The sequence below is a fragment of the Durio zibethinus genome, chromosome 15, assembly GCF_047325235.1.
Source record: "Durio zibethinus cultivar Kanyao isolate XHJ-2024 chromosome 15, ASM4732523v1, whole genome shotgun sequence".
Classification (NCBI taxonomy): domain Eukaryota; kingdom Viridiplantae; phylum Streptophyta; class Magnoliopsida; order Malvales; family Malvaceae; genus Durio; species Durio zibethinus.
In genome coordinates, this window is record NC_143176.1 from 24,953,869 (window position 1) to 24,970,866 (window position 16,998).

The 16,998-nt window shown below is 40.7% G+C and overlaps 1 non-coding gene and 2 pseudogenes across 1 annotated transcript; all 3 read left to right on the forward strand.

Annotated features, from left to right (window-relative positions):
• The first annotated feature begins 5,106 nt into the window (after positions 1–5,106).
• On the forward strand, positions 5,107–6,911 carry LOC149514890 (18S ribosomal RNA; annotated as a pseudogene).
• A 288-nt stretch (positions 6,912–7,199) lies between these two features.
• Positions 7,200–7,355, forward strand: LOC149514891 (5.8S ribosomal RNA). Its single transcript, XR_016328415.1, has one exon. It is a non-coding gene; the product is annotated as a 5.8S ribosomal RNA (ribosomal RNA).
• Positions 7,356–7,587: 232 nt separating this feature from the next.
• Positions 7,588–16,249, forward strand: LOC149514892 (25S ribosomal RNA; annotated as a pseudogene).
• Positions 16,250–16,998: the final 749 nt, after the last annotated feature.

The following is a 16,998-nucleotide window of genomic DNA, read 5'->3' on the forward strand; positions in this document are numbered from 1 at the left end:
CTACTATCGAGCAGTTGGTGGGTTCAGGCACATCTTTACATTTTTACCATGCGAATACCATTTTAATGGCTTGTCAATTCATCTAAACGTTCACTAGCGCCTGTACTTATGGCTGGCTTAATTTCTTAGAACCCGAACACCGTGCTTTAGCCTTTGGAGTTTTGATCACTGCCCATACCACTATTCTTCGCTAGTGCCCCACAACCTGGGCATCCAGTAGGTCTCAAGGCCTAGTCCCTCTCATAGTCGGACCCATTTCTGCTAGAATTGGAACTGTTCCTCAACTTAGAGAAAACTTTGAGCCTGAACTAGCTTACAAATCATGACATAAGTACATGCCTTGATCACCATTAGGATCTGTTAGCCCTTGGTCTTGGCACATACTTCGACCACCAATAGCACATGTTGGCCCTTTGTGTGAACAGTTCCCTTGAACACCATCAACACATGCTAGGTCGTGCACCACACTAAGTATCCTAGGCCCAAGCCTCACACAATGCATACCATGATTGGGCAGTTGGTGGGTTCCTGAACATCTTCACATTTCTACCATGCCAATGCCATTTTTATGGCCTATAAACTCACATAAGCACTCACTAACGCCCACACTTAGCCTTGGCTCAATTTTGCCAAACCTAAACACCATGCTTAAGCCTCTAGAGTCTTGATCACTGCTCGTACCACTATTTTGGGCTAGTTCCTTATGACCTAGGCCTCCAGTAGGCTTTAAGGCCTAGTCCCCCTCACAATCGAACCATTTTTCTTATCAAAACTAGAATTTGTCCTTGACTCAAAGAGAACCCCAGGCCTGGATCAACTTATGAATTATGATAGATGTATATGCCTTGACCACCATTAAAATATGTTGGCCCTTGGCCTTCGTGCATGCTTCGACCATCATTGGCACATGCTGGCCCTTTGTGCAAGTAGTTCCCTTGACCACCAATGGCACATGCTAGGCCATACACTAAGCATAGGTATCCTGGGCTTAGGTCACATACTATGCGTACCACGTTCGAGTAATAGATGGGTTCAGGCACATCATTATATTTTTGCCATGCTAATGCCATTTTTATGGCTTGTAAAATCATATAATGCTTACTAGCTCCTGCACCTTGGCTTGGCTCATTTCCACTAAACTTGAACATCGTGCTTGAGCTGTTGGAGTCTTGATCACTGCCCTTACCACTATTCTGGGCTACTTCCCTATGACCTAAACTTCCAGTATGCGTCAAGGCTTGGTCTCCCTAGCTATCGAGTTTTGTCTCGCTAGAATTGGAACTATTGCTCGACTAAAAAAATACTTCTAGGCCTGGACTAGCTTGCAAACCATGGCACATACACATACCTCGATTACCATCAGGATATGTTGGCCCATGGTCTTAGCACATGTTTCGACCATCATTGGCACATACTGGCCTTTTGTGCGAGTAGTTCCCTCGAACACCATCGGCACATGCTAGGCCGTACACCAAGTTCAGGTATCCTAGCCTATAGTCATGCACCATGTGCACTATAACCAAGCAGTAGGTGGGTTCAAGTGTCATGGTTCATAAGCTAGAACAAGCCAAAGGGTTCTCTCCAAGTTGAGTAGTAGTTCAAGTTCTAGCGAGATAGAGTTTGACATCCAAGGGGACTAGGCTTTGAGGTTCACTAGATGTCTAGGTCATGGGAAACTAGCCCAAAACAATGGGGTAGGTAGTGATAAAGACTCTAGAGGCCTAGGAAAGGTGTTTAGGTTAGGTAAGATTGAGCTAGGCCCAGGGGTAGGCATTGGTGAGCATTGCACGAGCATCCAATCAAACCCAGGTAAGAGCATTGATGGTTAAGGAGTAGGTACACAATCGAGCCTAGGTGTGGGCACACCTGAACACAATCTTGGGAGGATCAATTTTTTAGGCTTCTAGAAGGCTTGATAATCAGCATGATTTTAGCAAGTCAAAAATTATGCAGCAACACCAATCCCTTAAAATCAAGAATTGTATCTTATCTCCTAAAATCATAAGATTCAAGCCAGTGTAATCCCTAGAGTTTAGAAATGTATCTTGGCACTAATTGTAAAGGGGACTCAATTATAAATAGAGAGATTCTCATCCTTATTGTACATACACTAGAACCATTGAGTAATAACATCCTTACTTTTGCCTTAAACTTTGTTTTATTCTTTTGTTAGCCTTTCTGCAAGCATTTTTTGTGGCCTTTCATTTCACAACTTACTAGTGGCCAAGCCTTGTAGTCTAAAGTGTTCATGCACCGTTTCTTATGTTAGGCTAATTTGGGATGTAAAAGAGTCCATTCTTGTGTCCTGGAGTTGTGCAAGCCTGAAGCTTGAGTCTCAACCAGTGACACAAGCACATCTTCATATTTTTGTCATGCAAATGCCATTTTTATGGCTTGTAAATTCATAAAACGCTAACTAACACTCGCACCTAGGCTTGGCTCAATTTTGCCAAACCTGAACATCGGGCCTAATCCTCTAGAGTCTTGATCACTACCTGTAAATTCATAAAATGCTAACCAACACACACACACCTGTAGGCCTAGCTCAATTCTGTCAAACTCGAACACTAGGCCTAAGCCTTTAAAGTCTTGATCACTACCTGTTCCATTGTTCTAGGCTAGTTTCCTATGACCTGGACCTCTAATACACTTCAAGGCTTGGTCCCCCTAGCTTTTAGACCTTGTCCTACTAGAACTAAAACTGTTTCTCTACTTGAAAAGAATTCTTGGTTTTGGACCAACTTGTAGACTGTGACATATGTACATGCCTCAACTGCCATCAAGACATGTTGGCCCTTGGTCTTAGCACATGCTTTGATTACCATCGACACATGTTGGCCCTTGGTGCAGGTAATTCCTTCAAATATTATTGGCACATGCTGGGCCGTGCATTATGCAGACCATGACTGGGCAATAGTTAGGATCAAGCACATTTTCATATTTTTGCCATGCCAATACTATTTTTATGGCTTGTAAATTCATATAACAGTCTTCTATGCCTTCATGTGAAGTTTCATGGCAAGATGACTCATTTTCTATTTTTCGTGATTTTTAAAATTTTTCATGGTTTGGGATTTTTTAAAATTCTTTTAAAAGGAGTTTTGGTCGTAAATTTAGTATACGTGATCCTTTTATTTTTGTAGGCATCCATAAAAAAATTCAGCAAAGAACTTGAAGTGTAGAAGATCTTATGGCTATTTGAAAAAAGCTTCTTTATTTTAGACACTTGAATGGCTACTGGTTACAAACTTGTAAAAGCTCTTATGCTTTTTAAAGGGGTTGTGAGTTGTTGAGGTTCCTTGGGGGATAAGGGGCCAATATAAGGGCTAAGGACTAGCACCCATTATATATCATATGCACACACCCCTTGGCCCCCTTCCCTAATCGTTGGAACCTTCAATGCCATTAACTAGGTTCTTCAACAATCTTTCAGTGATGGTGCCCTAGGTAAAAAATGAGGCACCAGTACATGCCTGAGCCTAGCATGTGCATTAGGGCCCCAAATAAAACTTTAGCCAAGGCCTCGACCATCATCAGCAGATGCTGGCACATGGTACGAGTATATGCCTTGACCATCATCAGCACAAGCTAGCCTTTGGTAAAGGCACCTACCTCAACCACCACAGGCACTAACTGGCTTTGGTATGGGTAATTACCTTGACCACCATTGGTACATACTGGCCTTTGGTGAAGGCACATGCCTTGATTAGTATCAATAGAAAATGGCCTTTGGTGTAGGTAGTTACCTCAAACACCATCAGCATATGTTGGCCCTTGCTATGGGCACTTGCCTCGAACACCATCAGCACATGTTGGGCCTTGGTATGGGCACATGCCTCAACCACCATTAACACCTACAAACCCTCGTGTAAGATATGCCTGTTTGAAAGAAGTTCCCCATTATAGACACTTTAATGTTTACTGCTAACATATCTATAAAATTTATCATGCCTTTTAGGGGTGATTGTCTAGTCCCCCTTTTTCCCTCATAAGGGAGTAGGTGTGCATGATAGGTTTTTTGTTGCAAACATCCATGGCAATGTCCCTAGAGCAAAATCTAGGCCATGCATGCCTTCTGGTCATGTTATCAAGCAACTAGTTGCTTTGGTGACTTGTAAGAGCTTATGACCTTAACTAGTTGGTGTGCATATGGAAAAAGGGCTCAGTTATGCTGAGCTCAAGCCCATGCTACGATTGATGCTGCCCTAAACCCCAGACCAAGTTCCTAAATCGGGTAACAGCTCCTTAAAGTGGTACAAGCAGAAGTTGCAGTCATTGGCTTAGTCTGGCCAAGTCTCTTGAGTATTTGGCAGTCTCGTGGTCCCTTATCATCAACCATAAAAATGCCTTGGCTTTGCCAAGCCCGTGCATGTAGCCCATGCTACCAATGACCCTAGGAACAAATCCCTAAATTAAGCAACATCCCCTTGTGAAGGTTTCATGTGCTATCTCGACTAGACCAAGCATTGGTGGTGTCATGCCATTATTGCCTATTAGATGGCAACGGTAGTCTTTTGTCCCCTGCTTGTGTTTTTCCCATACCAAGCGGTTGTGGCATGGCCTCATACATCATTTCCTCCTCTCGCTCATCGAGTAATTGATTGGGTGGGTTATGGACTAGTGTGCATGGATGCTGCCACTTGTATGCAACAGGCATATGAGTGATGTTATGATTATGCATGTTGGTAGGCTCCATACTTGATGCATCAAATTGTCAACCTATCATCCTTTTCAATCTCCCTCTATGTGGTCATCGTACCTTGGGGTTGCAATCAGGATCCTATGCTACATACCTAAATTGATGGTAATTGGATGTCTTGCAATCCATCATTCTTCTTATATCTTTAAGGGCTATAGGTCAAACCTCAATCATGTGTTATGTCCTAAGTATGCCACCCAAACCTCTATAGCCACATTGGTGCACTAATGTTCGATTATGCTATTGGATGTGGAATGTTTTGTGGGTATAGGCTCTCGACCCTTGCACATTTGTTGCTATGCATTTTAGGAGCTTGACACGCATGATGCTTGTGCTTTGTGTTGGCTATCTCCATTGCTCAATCAATGCATTGAGGCCCATACAGTGCCAACATCCTAAAGGAATGCTACTTGGTTGATCTTGCCAAGTTGTCATATGCTTGTCTCGAAGATTAAGCCATGCTTATGTAAGTTTGAACTAATTCAGATAGTGAAACTATGAATGGCTTATTAAATCAATTATAGGTTATTTGATGGTATCTACTACTAGGATAACTATAGTAATTCTAAAGCTAATATGTGCAACAAACCCCAACTTTTGGAAAAGATGCATTCATTAGACAAAAGGTCTACACAGGCTTTGTCTATTACTCTGATGATTCATGATAACTCAATAGACCACACAACCTATATGCTGGAGATGCATCATTCAAAATTTTACCCTATCAACTTTTGATAGTAGGACAATGGCCTATTATGGTGGTGATGGGTGATGGAGAATTAGGGTTCGATTCCAAAGAGGGAGCCTAAGAAATGTCTACCACTTCCAAGGAAGGTAGCAGGTGTACAAATTACCCAATCCTAACATAGAGAGGTAGTGAAAATAAATAACAATACGAAGCTTTATGAGTCTGGTAATTGGAATAAGTACAATCTAAATCCCTTAATGGGGATCCATTGAAAGGTAAGTCTAGTGCTAGCAGCTGTAGCAATTCCAGCTCCAATAGCGTATATTTAAGTTGTTGCAGTTAAAAAGCTTATAGTTGAAACTAAGATTGGGTCATCTGGTCCATCTCACAGTGAGCACCAAGCTACTCTTCCTTACTACTGGTGAGGCACTCCTAGCCTTAATTAGCCAAGTCGTTCCTCTAACATTGTTACTTTGAAGAAATTAGAGTGCTCAAAGTAGGCTTGTGCTTGTATACATTAGCATGGGATAACATCATAGGATTTCAGTCTTAATATGTTAGCCTTTGAGATAGGAGTAATGATTAATAGGGACAATTAGGGGCATTCAAATTTCATAGTTAGAGGTAAAATTTTTGGATTTATGAAAGATGTACAACTGCAAAAGCATTTTCCAAGAATGTTTTCATTAATCAATAATGAAAGTTAGGGCTCAAAAATGATCAAATACCATCCTAGTCTCAACCATAAATGATGTCGGCTAGGGAACGATGGATGTTACTTTTAGAACTCCACCAGTACCTTATGAGAAATCAAAGTCTTTGGGTTCCGGGGGAGTATGGTCACAAGGTTGAAACTTAAAGGAATTGATAAAGGGACATCACCAAGAGTAGAGCGTATGGCTTAATTTAACTTAAGAAAGGCAAACTTACTAGGTCCAGACATAGTAAGGATTGACAGATTGAGAGCTCTTTTTTTATTCTATGGGTGGTGGTGCATGGTCATTCTTAGTTGGTGAAGTGATTTGTCTAGTTAACTTCATTAAAGAACAAAACTTTAGCTTGCTAACTAGGTACGCGGAGGTGCTCCTTCGTGGATAGCTTCTTAAAGGGACTATGGCCACTTAGGCCAAGGAAGTTTGAGGTAATAATAGGTCTGTGATGCCCTTAGATGGTCTTGGCCACACACTTGCTACATTGATGTATTCAAAGAGTCTATAGCTTTGGTTGACAAGCCTGGGTAATCTTTGAAGTTTCATCATGATGGGGATAGATCATTGTAATTGTTTATCTTTAACAAGGAATTCCTAGTAAGTGTAAGTCATCAACTCATGTTGAGTACATTCTTACCCTTTGTACACCACCCATTGCTCCTACCGATTGAATGGTTTGATGAAATGTTTGAATCACTATGACATGGACTATTCGTTACTTGTGACATCATGGGAAGTCCACTGAACCTTATCATTTAGAGGAAGGAGAAGTTGTAGCACGATTTTAGTAGGTGAACATACAGAAAGATCATTGTCAAAACCCACTTAACGAATGACTCATGAAAACATTAACGAAACATCAAAAGGGTGAGGGTGCCTTCATGCCCTGAGCCCCTTTTAGCCTCAGACGGGTGTGACACTTCATTCTACCTCTCAGAGGGGCGAAATGATTGGTATTGTTGCCTGTGGCTGAATAACAAAGCCATAATGTGAATTGTGCCAAACAACCAGAATGAAAAAGAATGCATGTGCCATCATCATCCTGTTTGCAATATGTGCATAGTTGGCATTGTGACTTTTTTTGTCATGAAAAACAAAAAATGACTCTCAACAATGGATATCTGAACTCTTACATTGAAGAAGAATGTAGTGAAATGCAATACTTGGTGTGAATTGAAAAATCTCATAAACCATCGAATCTTTGAATGCAAGTTATGCCCCAAGCCATTAGGCCGAGGACACGCTTGCCTGGGTGTCATGCACTGTCACCCCCTCTAAACCCCCGCCCATCGAGCTCTAGTGAAGGGGGTGGAAGATGGCCTCTTATGATCTTGTCGATCATGGTTGGCCTAAAAGTGAGTCTCTGGCAATGATAGCGCTGTGACCATCAATGGTTAAGCCCCTAATGTGCCTCATCTTTGATGACATGTACTTGTTGTCCACCCAGACCCTATTAGATCCCCCACATCACTTGGGTAATGCTTGCATCATGACCTTAGGTTAGGCGAGATTACCCACTAAGTTTAAGCATATTAATAAGTGAAGGAAATGAAATTAACCAAGATTTTTCTAATAGTGGCGAGCAAACTGAGAATAGCCTAGCTTGAGAATTGGCCACCTTCGGTGTCCAAATTGTAGTATGGAGAAGCATCGTCAATGGTAGACTGGGCCCAAGTACTCTAAAAAGGGGTGCCAAGAGGGTGAGAGCCCTGTTGTGCCTGGACCCTTTCATAGCACTAGGCATTGCCTGTGAGTTGGGTTATTTGGGAATATAGCCCTAATCAAGGGGTAAATTCTATCCAAGGCTAAATATGGGTGAGAGACTAATAGCAAACAAGTACCATGAGGGAAAAATGAAAAAGACTTTGAAAAAAGAGTCAAAAAGAGCTTAAAATTATCGAAAGGGAAGCAGATGGGGTTTGACAATGCACCTTCATCAGATGTGGAATAGTGAGAGCCAATTTGCTGATCAACTCAAGGCATGGATCGACATGGGTCATGATGGTGGCCCAAGCTTAGGCTTTCGATATACCTATAGAGATGTTATCACCGTGATCATGGAATGTAGCACACATCATCTTGGTGTGCCTTGACACCGGCATGCACTAGGCATTAGCCTGTTGTCTCACCATCTGACCCATTTTGAAACACAGACCAAGGAGTCTAACATGTGTGCTAGTCAATAAGCTAAAAAACCCATAAGGTGTAACGAAATTGATTGGCGGGATCTCTCACGAGTGCACCACCAACTGACCTTGAACTTTTTTATGAAAGGTTCGGGTGTGAGCTGCCTATTAGAACCTAAAAGATGGTGAACTATGCCTAAACAAGCAAAGCCAAATGAAACTTTGGTGGAGGCCTGCAGTGATAATGATGTGCAAATCATTTGTATGACTTAGGTATAGGGGTGAAAGACTAATCGAACCATCTATAGCTAGTTCCCTCTAAAGTTTCCTGGAGGATAATTAAAGCCCTTGGCATGTTCTATAGGGTAAAGCCAATAATTAGAGGCATTGGATGGACAATGCCCTCGATCTATTCTCAAACTTTAAATAGGCAAGATGGCATGCGTTACTATCTAAGCTTTCTCTTAATTAAGCAATAGACCATATGGCATTTGGATGGATGCTTCCCCATAAGTAGCCAAGGATAGTTTGATATCTAAATAGGCAACTAACAAGCCATAAATTAATCTCAAGAATATATAACGATATATTAGGCCATATTAGGAGCACACCAAGGCAACCTTCGATGTTCCCATAAGAAAAAAAATTGTTTTATTAATATTAAGAAAGTACAACAAGTATAAAAAAAGCACCGAGTCTTCCCACCATCGTCGAGGCCAGAGAGGTAGCCCGAGATGGGTGGTCTAACATGTACCTTGATCAGTGAGGTAGCCTAATAATATGTTGATTGCTTAACCCCTCGAAAGAGATTAAGAGATTTTATACCGATGCTACTAAGAATCATTACAAAGTTTGAAATGAGGACATTTTTTCTGAGCCAATGAGATTTACCCTCTTTTTTGGCACCTTTATTTAGTCATGGCCCTATACATGGGTGGCTCATTACATCCTATGCTCGGTTATGGCCCAATACAAGGTTGGCTTATGACATCCTCCCTCACCTATTTTGTAGATGACCTTATTGACTTGTTGGCATAGAATTCTTTAATCTTTTGCTTGAATGCTTGGAGGACATGATCTCTCTCCTAATTAGTTTCTTCTAGTCCTAAGCTCTCCCACTCCACTAAATATTCATGAACTATTCTTCATGATACTTAAGATACCTTGTCAACTAAAATCTCTTTAACTCAATGTTCTAATAGTGGCTTTATGGTAATGGCAGCTCTAGTTGATTCACCTTAACTTGTATATGTGGGGTTTGCATGATAAGGCTTTAAGTTGTTCACATGGAACACTAGGTGCACCTTCATCCATTTTGGTGGGTCAATTTTATAAGAGGCATTCCCAACTTTGGAAAGGATCTTCACTGGACCCTTATACTTATGCTTCAACCTATGATCTTGGTTTTTTAAGAACCTGGTTTGTTCAGGCACTAATCTAACAAGAACAAGATCACCAACTTTGAATTGTTGTGCCTTTTGACCCTTATCTACCCATTTCTTCATGTGGTTCGATGCCTTCTCTAAGTCTGCTTGCACAATTTCTGTGTTTTGTATTGATTTTTTGCTAAGGTTGAAGGCTCATGGATTCTTCCCTCGATATGGCTCAAGGGATGTATGTAATGGTCTCTGTAGTTATTCAGTGACCACTTTAAATGGATTTTTGTTTGTAGAAAAAGACTTGTTGGAATTAAAATAAAGCTGAGCTACATCCAACAATAAAGGCTAATTCTTCTAATTAGCTTGAACAAAGTGTCTTAAGTACTCCTCCAATAACCCATTAAATCATTTAGTTTGACCATTAGCTTGCAAGTGATAACTTGAAAAGATGTTGAGCTAAGATACCAAGATCTTTAAAATTCTCTCGAGAATGACCTAGTGAATCTTGGATCCCTGTCACTAACAATGTTTTAAGAAAAGCCTTAATACATGATTACATGTTTAAATATTATTCAGGCCATATCTTCTATGATGTTATACTTTTGGGTGAGAATCAATGTAGCATATTTAGAGAAATGGTCAATCACTACTAGAATAGACACAAGATCACCAACCTTAGGAAGGCCCAATATGAAGTCAAGGGAGAAACTTACCTAAGGTTTTGTGGGCATAAGTAATGGGTCAAGTATGCCTGTCGATTTCTTCTTTTCAACTTTGTCCTATTGGCAAATGAGGCAAGTCTTCATATAGTCCATCACATCTTGCCATATGTGAGGCCAATAATAGCTTTGTTTCAATAAAGCCAAAGTACATTGCCAACCAGGGTGACCTGTCCATGGTGTATCATGGCATTCCCTAGCATCTATCTTAGACCTCCTACTTTTGGCACAAACAACTAAGGACCTTTTACCAATAAGGCCCCATTTTTTTGCCAAAAGTACTTGGACTTCCTTTCTTCTACTAGCTCCAGGATGGCACTAGCCTATGGGTTTTTTTACAGATTATCTTCAATTAGCTTGTGAATATCTATTGTGGCTTTACTAGCTACCATTAGGTTAATTCTCCTAAGGGCAGCCAACTTTGCCTATCTATTCAGGGCATCTACCACTTGATTGGTTATTCCAGTTGTGTGCTTAAAAAAAAATTCAAATTCGGTTAGAAACTTTACCATTTAGCTTGCTTAGCCATAAGCCTCAGTTGGGTGAGAAAATGACTAACCGTCGCATTGTCTATCTTAACTACAATTGTGAACCTAACAAATAATGCCGCCATGGTTTCCAATAATGGATTACCATTAGAAGTTTTTTCTTTTGAGCCATATATTACTTTTTAGCTTCACTTAACTTTTGACTTTCAAATGCTACAGGGTGTCATTCTTGTAAAAGCACTCCCCCAATAACGAAATTAGATGCATTTGTTTGAACTTCAAAAGGCTTCCTAATGTAAGGGAGAGTTAAGACAAGGTCCTTCATCATGGCTTTCTTCAAGCCCTCAAAAGCCTCTTGACATTCATTTGTCCAACACCATTTATGCTCCTTTTTCAATGGCTCTATGAGAGCCATGATTCTACAAGAGTATCCTTTCACAAATCTCCTATAATAGTTCACTAACCCCAAAAATGAGTGGAGTTCACCTAACATTCTTTGGTGTTGCTCAATCCTTGATAGCCCTAACTTTTTCCATATCCATTCGAATGTGGCCTTGTTCAACATTATAGCTTAAAAAGTGAATTCATGTTTGAACAAATGCACTTTTTTATCTTTTAACATACAACTGATGGTCTTCTAGTATTTGAAACATAAAGTGTGGTGCTCTTGGTGCTCTTCCAAGGTAGAACTATAGACTAGTATGTCATCTAAATAGATGACCACAAACTTGTCAAGATAGTCATGAAACACTTAATTCATCAAGGTACAAAATATGGCAGAGGCATTAGTCAATCCAAAAAGCATAATAAGTCAAATGCACCATACTGCATTACACAAGTGGTTTTTAGCTCATCTCTTTTAGCAATTCTAACTTGATGATAGCCAAATCTCAAGTCCAATTTGGAAAAGCACTTGGCCTAACTTAGTTGATCAAACAAATCTATAATAGGAGGAATAGGATATTTGTTTCTCATAGTAACTTTGTTCAATGCCCTATAGTCCATACATAACCACAAATTCTCATTAATCCTATCTTTGTAAATTGGCAAGCCACATAAGAAGGCTCCCTTCTTTTTACTCATTTCTTGAATTGTAATGTTGAAATCATTTTTTTCCTACTTTTATGGAGGATTATGGCTGACACAATACATAAGCTTTCCCCCAAGAACAATAAACAACTAGCAGTAGCGATTGGGATTGCCTGAGCCAACATCATGAAGCCCAATCCTAGGACAACATCAAAGTCATCCATGAGGGAAATCAAGAATTCTACATTTCCATCCCATGGCCCTAACTTGGTCATCACACTCTTGGAGCTTTCACTAATCACAAAGGCTAATGAGTTAACTGCTTTCATTTGCCCACAGTGTTTATTAACCTAGAGACCACACATTTTTGCTTTCTCTGGTGTGATGAATGTATCAATTGCACCTATATCTACCATGGCTTTTGTGGTTTTACCATTGAGTACTAGGTCCACATACATCAAGCCTCTAACAGATTCTTTCTTTATTATGTTTAGTTGGGTACAAAAGGCATTAAAGAACCATATTGAGCCCATCCATGATGGTTTCTATTTAACTTCTTCAACAATTTTGACTATTTTGGAAGACTCTTGAAAGGAGGCTCTCAAAGCATTAAAGGCACTTTTACGTGGGCATTTGGCCATCCGATGTGACCCCTTGCACAAGAAACAAGCTAGCAGTTGCTTCAGATTGAAATTTGATACATTGTTTGCCTTGGGTTGGGTATTGTCTCAACTAGAAGGCATCTTATCTAATCCTTCATTGAAGGGTCTATGTACTTTGACCATCTTTCTACCATTCCCAAAGTTGGAGTTATTGCCATCGATAGAGGGTTCTTTCATTTTGAGGGGGCATTGTTATAGTCATTAAGACGTTTGGTGGCAGCCATGGTCATAGCCACATCTTGCACCTTTTATCTTTGTAATTCCATCCTAGCCCAAGGTTTGAGGCCCTTAAGGAATTAGAACATCTTGTATTTTTTAGACTTGTCTCTAATGTCCAACATCAAGGTAGAAAAGCTCCTTACAAACTATCACATTGTTCTTGTTTACACTAATTTTGGAAGCATCATTTGGGCCATATACTCCACATTCTCAGGGAAGAACTCATTTTTCAACTCTTGCTTAAGATTTGCCCAAGTTTTAATAGGGCATTCATTGCTTACAAATTTTGAACACCACTATAGCTTGGCATCCATGGCAAGGTATATTGAAGCCATTACAACCTTATCCTCCTTTGATTATGTGTGCATAGCTTAAAAGAATTGTTTTATGTTAAATAGGAAGTTCTCAAGCTCTTTGACATCTCTTGTCCCTTCATTACATCGAGGCTCTGGCACTTTGGCCCTTTTCTCTTTCTCCATGAGTTAAACTTGACCTGGCCATAACTATTTGTAGCATACTCACATGGCCCTAAACTCCTCAAACTCTCTCTAGAGGACACTCAAGGCATATTTGGTCTCTTTACCCAAGCTATGTAGAGTATCAAACAACTCCTATTGGGATATCTTGATCCCCTTTAGTGGATCATGAGTTACCATATGAGCTTTTAGGGTAGCCACCATGGCCTCAAGCTCCTCGATCCTTTGTTGATCATTAAATCCACCACTCGTAGCCATTTTATCAATTCTCTAGCACTTCTTAATTGTGCTCTAATACCACATGTCACAGGCTAAGCTTTCTCTCAATGAAGCAATAAAATGTGTGGCACTTGGATGGATACTTCCACACAAGTCAGCCAAGGATAGTTTGATATATGAATAGGCAACCAACAAGCCACAAGTTAATCTCAAGAATACATAACAATATATCGGTGCATAATGGGAGCACACCAAGGTAACCCTCGGTGTTCTCATAAGAAAAAATGTTTTATTAATATCAAGAATAGTATAATAAGTACATAAAGAGCATTGAGTCTTCCCACCATTGTCGAGTTAAGAGGGGTAGCCCTAAATGAGTGGTCTAGCACGTACCTTAGCTAGTGAGATAGCCTAACAATGCGTCAACTACTCAGCCCTCTAAAGAGCTAAAGAGATTTTACACCTATGCGACATGAACCATTACAAAGTTTGAAATGGGGACATTTTTTCCTAGCCCATGGGATTTACCCTCCACATTGGCACCTCTACTCAATCATGGCCTTATACATGGGTGGCTCATGACATCCTATGCCTAGTCATGGCCCTATATAACGTTGGCTCATGATAGCATGGTTGCTTCGTTTAGCCGTGCCACAGAATCAAGAGCTCTAAGTAGGCCATTTTTGGTAAGCAGAAATGGTGATACGAGATGAACTAGAAGCCAAGTTATGGTGCCCAATTGTGCTCTAACCTAGAACCCATAAGGGATGTTGGTCAATTAAGACAGTAGGATGGTGGTCATGGAAGTCAAAACCCACTAAGGAATGTGAAACAAGTCACCTACCGAATCAACTAACCCAAAAAATGGATGGCACTTAAGCACGCTACCTATACCTAGCTGTTGGGGCAAGGGCCAAGCTCGATGAGTAGAAGGACACAGCATTCACCATAAAACCCAAGGTGTGAACCTAGGTGGAGTGACCATCGGTGCAGATCTTGGTGGTAGTAGCCAATATTCAAATGAGAACTTTGAAGGCCGAAGAGGGGAAAGGTTCCATATGAATAGAACTTGCACATGGGTTAGTCAATCCTAAAAGAAAGGGAAAGCTCGTCTTATAGCATGTCTAGCATGAGTTTCAAAAGGTATTTAGGTTAAAATTCCTTAATCAGGATGCAACAACTAATGACAACATTAGGGAGTTTAAAGAAGTCGATGGGTTATCTTTTTTGTTTAATGGCTTGCCTACCCTGGAAATGGCTTAGTTGGAGGTAGGGTCCAACAACCAAAAGAGCACCACACGCCTTATGGTGTCAAGTTTGCCTTTAGTGGCCTTTGAACATCTAGAGGACCAAGTACCATCCATGCCTAGTTGTACTTATAACTGCATCAGGTCTCTAAGGTGAATAGCATCTAGTCGATGGAATAATATAGGTAAGAGAAGTCACAAAATGGATCCATAACCTTAGGAAAAGGATTGGCTCTAAGGGTTGGGCACGATGGTCCCAATCTCAAACCCGTCAGCTACTGATACATTGCTCAATCTACTCCTATAGTGAGAGCAAGTTACCATGTGCTGGTCAAAGGGATTGGGAATTGCTCCCTCGGGGGCCTTCCTTAGGTGAGAGCAGTCAAATTAGAATTGGTATAGACAAAGGGAATCCAACTATTTAATTAAAACAAATCAATGCAATGGTTTTTGCATATGCTCACGTAATGTGATTTCTACCCACTGTTCTAAATGTCAGAGTGAAGAAATTCAAACAAGCACGGGTAAATGACAAGAGTAACTATGACCTTTTTAATGTAGCCAAATGCCTCATCATCTAATTAGTGTTTCACATGAATGGATTAATGAGATTTCCACTATCCCTATCTACTATCCATTAAAACCATAGCCAAGGGAATAGGCTTGGAAGAAACAACAAGGAAAGAAAACCTTGTTGAGCTTGACTGTAGTCTGACTTTGGGAAATGACTTAATTGGTGTAGGATAAATGGAAGGCCTCGAGTGAAATTGAAATACCACTACTTTTAATGTTATTTTACTTATTCCATGAATTGGAGGTGAGGCATGACCCCTTCTTTTAGACCCAAGGTTGGCCTTGGTCAATCAATCTGGGCATAAAACATTGTCAAGTGGAGATTTTGGCTAAGGTAGCACATCTGTTAAAAGATAACATAGGTGTCCCAAGATGAGCTCAACAAGAACAAAAATCTCACATGGAATAAAAGTGTAAAGGCTCGTTTGATTTTTATTTCTAGTACAAAAATGAACCATGAAAGCGTGGATTATAGATCTTTTAGACCTTAAGAATTTGAAGCTAGAGGTGTCAAAAAAGTTACCATAGGGACAACTAGCTTATGGCAGCCAAGCATTTATAGCGATGTTGCTTTTTGATCCTTTGATGTCGGTTATTCCTATGATCTGAAGCAGAATTCACCAAGTGTTGGATTGTTCACCCACCATTAGGGAATGTGAGCTGGGTTTAGACTATCATGAGGCAAGTTAATTTTACCCTACTAATGGCAGCATCGCGCTAGTAATTCAACCTAGTATGAGAGGAACCATTGATTTACACAATTGGTCATTGTGCTTGGTTGAAGAGCTAGTGGCACAAAGCTACCATGCTTTGGATTATGATTGAATAACTCTAAGTCAAAATCTAAGCTAAAAGTGACACACGTGCCCATCACTCAATTGTCGACCCATCATGGGGGCACATGCTAGCCCTTTGTGTGAGTAGTTACCTTGAACACCATCAACACATGTTGGGTTGCACACCATGCACCCATTGACCTAGTAGTAGGTGGGTTTAGGCACATCTATTGTGCCAATGCCATTTTTATGGCTTCTAAATTCATATAAGCACTCACTAGCACTTGCACCTAGGCCTGGCTTAATTTTGTTAGAACTAAACAATGTGCCTAAGACTTTGTTGCCTTGATCACTACCCGTACCATTGTTTTAGGCTAGTTCCCCATGACCTGGGCCTCCATAGGCCTTAAGGTCTGGTCCTTTTGGTAGTTGGACCTTATCTTACTAGAATGCTCCTTGACTTAAAGAGAACCCTTAGGCTTGGACTAGTTAGCGGACTGTGACACATGCACCTGCCTCGACCACCTTTAGGACATGTTGGCCCTTAGTCTTGGCACATGCTTTGACCGCCATCGACACATGCTGGTCCTTTATATGGGTAATTCCCTCGAACACCATTGGCACATGTCGAGCCGCACACCACGTGTAGGTATTCTAGGCTCAGGCTACTCACCTTGCACACCATGATTGGAAAGTAGGAGGGTTATGGCACATCTTAATTTTTCTTCCATGCCAATGTCATTTTTATGGCTTGTCAATTCATCTAAGTGCTCACTAGCACCCATACCTAGGCTTAGCTTAATTCCACTGAACTTGAACATCGTGCCTAAGCCTCTGAAGTCTTGATCACTACCCATACCATTGTTTTAGGCTAGTGCCTTATGACTTGGGCCTCTAATAGGCCTCAAGGCCTAGTCCCCCTAGCAATCGAACCGTTTCTTGCTAAAATAAGAACTGCTCCTTGACTCAGAGAGAACCAATGGGCTTG